Raw genomic sequence first — 10,870 nt, 5'->3', positions numbered from 1 at the left:
GTTGTCTGCTTCTCCTAACCTTCAATTTAGGACGAAAATGACATATATCTTAAGTCTGACATCTCTGTTTCAGTGCTCTAGAATTATGACTACAGGCCATGAAGTTCATAAAAAATGTGCTGCATAGTTAGATGAAATCTGTTTCTTTATGTATAAAGGGTGGGGAAAACTTCTTAGTAGATCACAGGGGGAAAGGGCACTTACAAAGTGGAGAGTTTTCCCAACATCTATAAAAGGTTTAAGTGATCATCAATGCTAAGGAATATTTGATCTTCACATTTTTTTTTTTTTTTTGTAGAATAAAGGAAATGCTGGAATTAATGGGCAGGATTGGAGCACTCCGAATCTATGCTGTCACAAATGCCCCATATGGATATTTGTATTGTTCCGTATGGCAACTGTGTAATGGCAACACAGTGCTAGGAACTAAAGGAGAGCTGAAATAGAGGCTCAAACCATACGTAATCCTGGCAAATGTGATTCCTTCAAAATGATTTTTGCTTTTCTTTCTTCACACACAGTGCCTACAGCACTCAGATGACATGTTCCTTTCTGTTTTAATCTGTAAGTATGGTCTCTCAACAACTCAGAATAGAAAGGTCTTTGTTGAGAATAAAAATAGGCCAGTAACGGCCCCAGTGCTCTCACCATGATTCCAAGGAAAGTCTGATTTATGGCTTTGCTCTGCTGTTGGACACAGGCCTCAGCCCATTGGAAATCTCCAGAGCTGTGGGAGAGGGGAGAGGCTGTGGTCCACCGCACTTAGGGAGTTCCAAGGCCTGGTGTGCTTTTGGCCAAATCCAAATGTTAACAGTTTTTTAGGGCCTTATTTACTAACCCTAGCTGGGCTAAGAAACTAAGTATAGATTCTTAATGGTGTCTCTATGGCTTAAGAATGTATAAACAATCAACCTTACTTTAAAATTTATCAGTTATGTATGATTGTTTCATGGAAAAGAAGTTAATAACAGCACTCCTCATTTTGCAGGAAGAAAAAAAAAAAAACAAGGCAAAGGAATTTTTTTCCCCTTTTACGATAACAATAGAAAATGGAGCATAATGGAAAGCCAGATTGATCACTTGTTATTTTTAGGTAAGATGACTTTATGATTTGATTTGGGCAAAACTGTTTCAATTTACTCTGCTGTCCTGGCATAATTATTAATACTGTTCCCCTTGAATCTCAAAAGTATGCAAGTTTAGAAATACATGCTATGGTCATCCTACTTTTAAGTGTATGTTTTGATTTTTAGATAGGCATAATATGTTAAAATGATGGTACACAGGAAATAGGTTAAGATTGAAGAAGGTATAGAAATTAGCTTTTTGAAACTGCTCCCACCAAATGAAAAGCATCTCTACTACCCCAGAGAAACTCATCTGGGAGCTTCCACATTTCTACGCACTAATTCATAACATAAAGAATATACCAAAGAAGCTTCTGTGCCCTTACACTTAATATATTATTTCAATGGAAATGTTTAAAAAAACTTTTTTTTTATAAGTGCAGAGCAAGTGAATTCTTTTCCTCTATGCATTTTTTCATCCATACATAGGAGAATAGAAGAGTTTCCTGGAGGATGTGATTCTCAGTGTGAAAGAAGAGGTTCTTTTCAACCTCATGAAATAGAGATGGAAGCTGAACTATACGAGAGAACAGTCAGTACAAGAGGTGAGAATTTGCATAATGGATCTGACCTGTAAGTAGGATCAGTGTTATTTTTATCTGAGATTCAAACTCAATTTTTTCATTTACCACTCGTGCAAAGTTGGTAGTATAGTTTTCAGATAACTGTTACTGTTTAGTTTAAAAGTAAATATAGGGGCGCCTGGGTGGCTCAGTGGGTTAAGCCTCTGCCTTCGGCTCAGGTCATGATCTCAGGGTCCTGGGATCGAGTCCCTCATTGGGCTCTCTGCTCAGCAGGGAGCCCACTCCCCGCCACCCGCTTCTCTCTCTCTGCCTGCCTTTCTGCCTACTTGTGCTCTCTCTCTGTCAAATAAATAAATAAAATCTTAAAAAAAAATAAAAGTAAATATAGGAATTGTAAGCTTGTATATAGGTACCTTCAGATAAGAGTAGGTTTGTTGGTACAGTGCAAGGACAACCACATGTAACCCACTGTAGCCCATTTTTTTTTTCAAAATTTTATTTATTTGACACAGAAAGAGTATGCACACAGGGAGCAGCAGGCAGAGGGAGAAGGAGAAGCCGACTTCCCACTGAGCAAGGAACACCATATGGAGCTCAATCCCAGGACCCAAAGGCAGATGCTTAACTGACTGAGCCATCCAGATACCCCATAACCAGCTTGATTACACTATATAATAGTTACACTCAACTTCTTAATTATATAGACTAAAATCAAATTAAACTATTTGCAAAAAAAGGTAGATTTTTTTAAATGGGTCTACAGTGGACATCTATGGTACTGCCTATCTAGGTTGCTGTCCTCCCATCACTGGGACCATGCTTAACGTCTTTCACACGGTTTGAGAGAAACCTGCTTCCTGTGCACCATCTCCTTTTTGTTACAGTTGTTCAACCCAAACTGAGCCAACCTGAGACCTTCCTGGGGACTTCTCATACTGTAGTTGAGAGAGGATTAACATGGAGAAATGTGCAAGGTATAAAATGTGTGAGCTGCCACTGTCCCATGTGAAAGCAACGGATACACTGCCAGAGAATGAAGCTAGAACTTCATAGGATAGGAACAAAGGAGAGGGAAGGATAGCTGCCCAGATTTTATCACTGGTTCAGGAAAACCTGGAAAAAAGATTCAGCTCTTTCTTGATCTCAGTGATCCAGGGATGTCCCTCTTTTTACCTAAACTAGTTTGGGTGAGAGATCTTGATGAGATAACCCTTATGATCTCAGCTGCAGTTTGCTGTATTTTAAAAATGCCCACTCTAGGGGCACCTGGGTGGCTCACTGGGTTAAAGAAAGCCTCTGCTTTCGGTTCAGGTAATGATCCCAGGGTCCTGGGATCGAGCCCTTCATCGGGCTCTCTGCTCAGTGGGGAGCCTGCTTCCCCCTCTCTCTCTGCCTCTCTGCCTACTTGTGACCTCACTCTGTCTGTCAAATAAATAAATAAAATCTTTTAAAAAAATACCCTCTCTAGGACAATTTGGTGGCACAGAGTTCATATATATATATATATATATATATATAATTTTTTTTTTTGGTCACATTAGGGGTTGGTAGCTACAAAATAGCCAGGTCTAGGTTTTAGTGAAAAGTAGAAGGAGAGGAAATTAAGAGGGAAGGAAGGAAAACCCACAAATAGTCCTTGTTTATAAGGACAAAAGCAAAAGATGTCTTATTTGTAATATAGTGCTAAGAAGTCTCTTAAAATTGAGTGGGAATAAATGGATTTATTTATGAAAAGTAGAGGGAATTTAAAGAATTAGGGAGGGAGGTTTTTTTCATTTGTTTTGGGTCAACCAAAGCATCCATCAGACATTTTTAATAGTAATTGAAAGAAAAAAATCTGTATTTTGGATGTGACAGTATTGAGGCCCAATTAGGTTTGAAAGAGAGCAAAAATGTTTCAGCCAGAATGGGTTATGTTAGGCTATAGTAATATACCATTAAAATACATCAGAGACTTCACACAATGAATAATAATTCTTGCCATTGTTCCAGGACAGCTGTAATCCAGGGAATCAAGTTTTGCATTAGCAATTAAATATTTTTGCCAGGATGTGACATCAATTCCACACCCATTTCATTGGTCAAACTAGTTTATATGGCTGTGTCAAGCTTTGAAAGGTGGATACAAAGTATAATCCTTTCATGTTCCTGAAAAATACAGGCTAGACATATCTTTGAGGGGCAATAGTATTTATCACAATAGAATTATGAACAGAAAATCTGGAACCCCAGATTCATCAGAATCCCAAAGTTCTCATTTTAGCTCAATCTACTGAGTTTCCCATTAAGAAACTATTCTGTTGATTTGGGGGTATCTTAACACCTACCATGGTTCTGTAAGTCTAGTTTCTTTATCTATAGAAGGTATATAATATTGCTTCCCAGATATTATTGTTGTGAGGATCAAAGGCAAGCAATAATATATAAAAAGAGGTTTGAAAACTTGGCAGCCCTATTCAAATATAAAATACATAATAGTGGTAATATTTGGTCTTTTACCCCCCCCAATTTTCATGAAACATCATTTTCTTATTGATTATACTCATACAGTGCTACTTTAAAAAATTTCTTTTTGAAGATTTTATTTATTTACTTGAGAGAGAGAAGACAGAGAGCCGCCGGAACGAGCAGAGAGAGAGGGAGAAGCAGACTCCACACTGAGTGTGGAGCTTGATATGGGGCTCAATCTTATGACCCTGAGATTATGACCTGAGCTGAAATCGAGAGTTGGATGCTCAACCAACTGAGCCACCCAGGTACCCCAATATGATGCTACTTTTACATGTGAAAATATCCTGTTATAAGAGAACATACATTAAGAAGTAACAAATGATCTTGTATAAGTTTTAAAATCATTAACTTTTTTCACTACTTATGATTCCTTACATCAAAATATATATATTTTTAAAATCTCTCTTTTGAGTGGCTTAAAATTGTGAACTTCTTTATAAACTCAGATTTTAAAGAAATCTCACTTCCATTGATTAAAAGACACGAAATATGTCATAAGAGTTTATGTGCTCTGGGTTTCCTCTTCTAAATGCACACATTTCTTCTTTAACCCTGATTTCTCAACAAGAAGGAGAATTAGTTCATTCCTTTAGAAAGATAATTTACTGGTTTTCTAAAGAAACGTGAGTACACATTCCTCAGCTTCACAAATGACAGAAGTACAAAAGTATTGCCTACCTAAAATATATTTTAATCCTAGACTGTTCCTTCAAAGTTTGTTTTAATTAGGATAAAGATATAAATGGGGCAAACTATTATGTCTTCTTTGAATTCCCATTAGAAAACTTTTGCTTAGTTTCAGGTGGTTATATTTTGCTATGAATCATTAAGAAAATTTCCACTGATCTGTGACATAATATTTTAATCTCATAGGGCTCTACAACTGTAATTTATAATGTTGAGGTTAAAAGATTAATTTCAATACAGCATTAAAATTACATGTAGGTATTCTTTTAATTAAAACAAATAAGCAGCCAAATTTATAACAAGCACTTTGTGCATATGAGAGAAATTATGTAGCGGAAGTGGTCTTCCTGGAGATGATTTAGATATATCCAGAGAATTAGATAATGTGAATAATGCACTCAGAAAATATTTCCTATCTTCCTCCAGAGTATTTCTGTTTCTATCATTTCCACTTTAAGAAGTTACTCCTGACACTTAACTAAAGTGTGTTTCTTATTGCCCCTTTTCTTCTATTCACTAGTTCCTATTACCCAGCTTACTGGTCTTGCTTTTTTTTTAGTTGTTTGTCTCTCCACTCCTGAGCTTTTATCCTGTACTCTTCTCCTTCTTGATACTAATGTATTGATTTTCTTCCTTTAAAATGTTTTCAAAGGTGAATGTCCTAGGGCACTTTCTGAAAATTTGAAGAATTTCACTCTTAACCATTTTAAATTATATTACATAATGTATCCAGCCCCTATATTTTTTTAAGCATCATGATTTTTTTTTTTAAGATTTTATTTATTTATTTGAGAGAGATCATGAGGGGGTGAGGGGCAGAGGGAGAAACAGACTCCCTGCTGAACCGGGAGTGGATTAGGGGCTTGATCCAGGGACTCTGGGATCATGATCCGAGCCAAAGGCAGATGCTTAACTGCCAGGATGGAGCAGTTCTATATCTGCTCTGTGTGACACAGTAGCCATTGGCCACATAAAGCTACTGAGCACTTGAAATTTAGTTAAAGCAATTGAAGAACTTAATCTAATTAATTTGAAATGAATAGCCATACGTGGCACACTGGACAATGCAGCTAGATGATTAGCAATGACTTACGTGTTTTATTAGCTAAGTTTAACTACACCTCTATCAAGAAGTGTTGACCATGTTATCTAACATTGCTCTATACTGGTGAAGCCCATATTCTGCTTTTACTCATTTTAATATGAAGAGACAACCAAAACAATCTGGAGAACAATGTTAAAAGGTTTATAAGGGGTCACCTGGGTGACTCAGTCTGTTAAGCATACAATTCGATTTTGGCTCATGATCACAGGGTTATGAAACGGAACCTCATGTCGGGCTCTATGCTGGATGTGGAGCCTGCTTGAGATTCTCTCTCTCCCTCTCCCTCTGCCTTTTGCCCACCTCCCTCTCCCTCTCTCTCTCTGAAAAAAGAAAAAAAAAAGAAAGAAAAACGCAAAAAAAAAAAAAATTTATGAATAGTCAGTGAATTACCAAATTCAGAAAATGCCAACTTCTTGTTGAAGCCATCACCGACCTTTTCCAGATTTTTCTCTTTGTTCTTGCTCCAGTGGTCCCTTCCTTTTTCATAGTGCCTTTGTGCCTTTTTCATAGTTCTTGTCAGATTCTACCCTGTATTACTGTTACTTATGCTTCTGTTTCATCTCCCCTTCTAGATACTTCATAGGTGGAACTCAGGACAGGAATCTGGTTGATGTAAGTATTTCTCAGAGCACCTAGCATGGTAAACTTATATAATAAATATTGCATTGTGGCAAGATTGGGGAAATATCTGTCTTCCTGCAGAGGTGAACAATCTGACGGTGACCATCAGGTGGAGGCCTTCCAGAATCACGCCTGTGTGGCTAGAGCTTGAGTAAGATGTGTGACCTCAGCCTGGAAAGGTCACGTTTGATTTCTACTCACAAGTCGCTCTGGTGAACTCTACTTCACACTCATTTGACATGGCCTTCCTCTTCAACCAGTTTGAATATTTCCTCTGCTTTGTTCTATTTCCTCCTTTTGCCATTTTTGCTCTAAAATTACTTTTGGTGGGACTGCTTTTTGGTGAGAGGACTGTTGTCTTCAAATTTATATTTTTATTGAATGTTATAGTAAACTAGTAGTGACTACTAGGACCCTTTAGAAGAAACAACATTACCTTCTTTTTATTATTAAATATTCAGCCAATTCCTTTCCAGGTGGATTCTTTATTGTCTAAAAAGCAATCTGTAGCAGTTATGAATTGGTGAATTTGTGGTATAATTAGAAAAACAACCATACAGCGAACGTAAATATTGGAGGCCAGAACAAACAGGTGAACATACATTATTTAATGGTGCCTCTGTTGTTAATGGCTGCAGCGTGCTGGGATTACAAATGCAATATTTCCATACAGGTTTCCGACTGTCTCTGTTGAACATCTGTGTGCTCAGAATTACCCGTGCTCTGTCCCTTTGACCTGTTTCACTTGAACTATTCTGGATGTGAATTTTTTTTGTTTTGTTTTGTTTTTAGCCATTAAATCTAAGTTCAGGGTGTGAATCACAGCTGGGTGATGATAGGTAATTGGACAGGTAACTTACCAAGGGCATGAGAGCATCAGCAAGCCCATGTTCTCAAAGGAAGGGATTTTTTCAGAAAAAGGAAAGTAATATTGGGAGGGGATTTTTTTTTTCTTCCTGGAGAAAGTAAGTAGAATTTTCAAAGAAATTCTGTTTTAAAAATGGGCCAAATGTTTTAGGAAACTGCTTAAGATTATGGAGCCAAATAGTAAATCTTAGTATTTTCTCACCACTTAAAATTAGTGAATCTTTTAAAAGCACATGTTGTGAGAATTGGGTATGTGAAGGAGATATCTGTCCTTTACCATGGAATAATTTGTCATGATGGAAATCACAGCACTCAGGAGCTACGACTCTTTCACCATAATCATGCAATACAATATTAGAAAATGAAAGTAGGAAACTGACATTTTCCAACACCACATCACTGTCTTTTAGAATTATTACTTTTAGGTTTGCAAGTGTAATATGCCATCTCTTTTGATTGCAAAAAGATGATTTTTTTTTTGCCAGTTACAGAAAAGAGTTTCTTTTCTCATTCATATTATCAAAGTGTCTGTATTTAAAGAAGAGAGCCAAAGTAAAATGTACATTTGTCTCACAAAGTAAAATGTACATTTGTCTCCAAATCCTTGGAGCACACTCCAAGGATGGTGAGATGTGAATGGTTTTTAGAGTGTGCTAATGAGGTTTTAACACACAGTGGACAGAATGTACTCTTTTAGAGTCATTCAACAATTCACTCAGTCTTGGCTCTGGTCCCACTATAGCAATGTTGAACTAAGTAAAATAAATAGTATATTAGTGAATGGAAGATAGCAGAGTGTTTCACACATGTTTCAGTTTTACCCAGTAAACAATTGTGTAAAAATTTTCAATTAAAATTTCTGATGAAGTTTATTCTAAAATTAAATAATCTTAGCCCTATTAGCTATAGATTTATGATACACAATGTAATGTCGGTCAGAACTTATACTACCAAATACCATCTTACTCAATTTTATAATGTTGTCAAATGGAAAAAAAAAAGCACTAAAATTACCTTAAAAACAGAGAATTTCGAATAGAAATATATTTCTCTGAAATTTTTGAGTCTTGCTTAGACTAATTAATTTCTTTCCAGTCCTTAAATCTTTCTCATTAGTTTATGACTAGGAGAAATATTAAGCATATGGTTTGAGAGTCAATAGTTTGGTAAATAATTGACCTAAGGGTTTCATTTGGCCCCAGGCTTCAAATGAGTCAACAGTATGACACAGATGTTAAAAAAAAAGTAAATCTTGCATAGCATTAACAGAAGTATCCTCTCCAGATGTTCTCACAATACTGTGGAGATACTAAAGGGACATTGACAAAATGATGAGTTTCCATAGGAGGGGTGACAAAGAGGGTGGAGGGGATTTAAGAGCCTGATCATTTGAAGAGTGGTTGATAGAATGGGGCATAGAGAACTCAGAAAGATATAAATTTAGGTGATTATCATTACTTTCTCCAAATATAGACCTACTCGATATCTATATCTATACCTATCCCTACACCAATATCTCTCTTTATATCTTACCAGTGGGAGAGAAGACTTCCTCTGTATATCTTCAACAGGCAGAACAGGATCAATGGTTGGGAGAGAGATGTTTCAGCTCCATTCAGTAAGGTCTCCCTACCCATCAGAAGTAATAAATGGAAAGGGGTTTTTAAAATAGAAGTGAACAGGGGTGCCCAGGTAGCTCAGTGGGTTAAAGCCTCTGCCTTCAGCTCAGGTCATGATCCCACGGTCCTGGGATCGAGTCCTGCATTGGACTCTCTGCTCAGCAGGGGGCCTGCTTCCCGCCCCCTGCTTGCCTCTCTGCATACTTGTGATCTCTGTCTGTCAAATAAATAAATGAAATCTTTAAAAAAAATAAAATAGAGGTGAACAGCCATCAATGATAGTGTGTGGGAGGAAACAGAGGAATTGCCTGTCTGTGACTTCATAGTTTTCATATCTTAGGAGATAGATCACACTTGATGGCCTCTACTTTCTCAATTCTTAGATTCTCTTAGGTTCTTTAAAAATCTTATATGTATTATTGATTTCAGATAAATTTATTTCATTCATAAGCTAAGAAAAAGAAAAAATGTAGACAGAGATCTTTTACAATAGTGGCAGTGAATACTTAGCAAAACAGTTCAGAACAACCAGAAATATTTCTGAGTATGATTCTGGGAAAAAGAAGGTAAAAGCCAACCACATTTGTGTCTTTTTTTTACTGTTTTTAATTGAAATCATTCCATGAAAAATGTCACTTTTTAGGGTTATATTTTTATCTTTGAGACATGTTTGTGTGTGTGTGTGTGTGTGTGTGTGTGTGTACGTACCCTGGACAACTGGGAATCTGAGTTAAGAAGTAACAAGTAAGAGAGCCAGCCAGATGTGGGCAAGGCAGAGGTCTTGACTGGGTTTCAGGTGAGAATCCCAAAGATGTTCAGGAACCAGGCAGGCAAGCCGGATGCTGAACAAAACCATGAGAGGGTAAGTACAAGAAGATAACCCCAGAGTACTTAAATCATGAAGCAATCCTTTGTCTCTGGAAGAAAGTTCCTCACTGGGACCTTCAAATGGAAGCAGGAAGTGCAAGAACCAGGCAGCTGCCGCCTGGCAATCACAGTCCTGTCCCTGCTCCAGCTGTGCTGGCTGCCAGGTGTTTGACAAACTGTTTAGTACAGGAACTCATAGGACTGAACTTCATTCAAACATTTCACAATCACAAAGTCCTGCTGAGAACAGTTTCCACGAGTAGCTCTGCATCATGTCTTCCTATGGTTTTCTATGACACAGTCTTTTCTTTAATGCCCTACCTGGTGATTGACAGAAGGTCTTGAGCACAAACACTACAGACAACTGGAGTTCCAGAGTGCCAAATGAGGCAACTTATACCTTTAAGATGGTCCTGCACTTTGACTTGAACCTGGGGTGATTTCTCACAGTATGTTTTATCAGTACACAGAACCAGAGAAAACAGGAGTTATGGGATCCTTTTGAGCCCAAGACTTCATCGCCCCTCATTAACTGATTTCATTCATTGCTCTAATTTATGTATGTATGTATGTATTTAATAAAAATTTCATTTATTTATTTGAGAGGGAGCATGAGTTAGACAGGGGAGCAGAGGGAAAAGCAGGGATCCTGATGCAGGGCTCTGTCCAGGACTCTGGGATCATGACCTGAGCCGAAGGCTGATAACGCTTAACCGACTGGGCCATCCAGGCGCCCTCACTTCTCTGCTTTAGAATTAATTGGTACTTCTTGTATAGTTGACATTCTGTCTGGGTAAGTTTAGAGTTTCTCCCTCACTTTTCCCTGTCCAATTATCCTTTACGCTGTCATCAGAGTCCATGTTTTAAAGGCCAGATATAATTATGTAGCTCCTTTACTAAAAATCAACTGTGGTTTCTCAGTGTTTGGGCTCACATTAGGCT

At 37.5% G+C, this 10,870-nt stretch overlaps 1 long non-coding RNA gene across 1 annotated transcript; it reads left to right on the top strand.

Annotated features, from left to right (window-relative positions):
- The first annotated feature begins 1,005 nt into the window (after positions 1–1,005).
- On the top strand, positions 1,006–2,621 carry LOC116583036. The gene is made up of 3 exons (XR_004282596.1): positions 1,006–1,093; positions 1,557–1,672; positions 2,536–2,621. It is a non-coding gene; the product is annotated as an uncharacterized LOC116583036 (long non-coding RNA).
- Positions 2,622–10,870: the final 8,249 nt, after the last annotated feature.

The sequence above is a fragment of the Mustela erminea genome, chromosome 2 (genome assembly GCF_009829155.1).
Source record: "Mustela erminea isolate mMusErm1 chromosome 2, mMusErm1.Pri, whole genome shotgun sequence".
NCBI lineage: Eukaryota > Metazoa > Chordata > Mammalia > Carnivora > Mustelidae > Mustela > Mustela erminea.
Note: the sequence above shows the minus strand (reverse complement) of the source record. Positions and strands in the feature narration are given on the sequence as shown.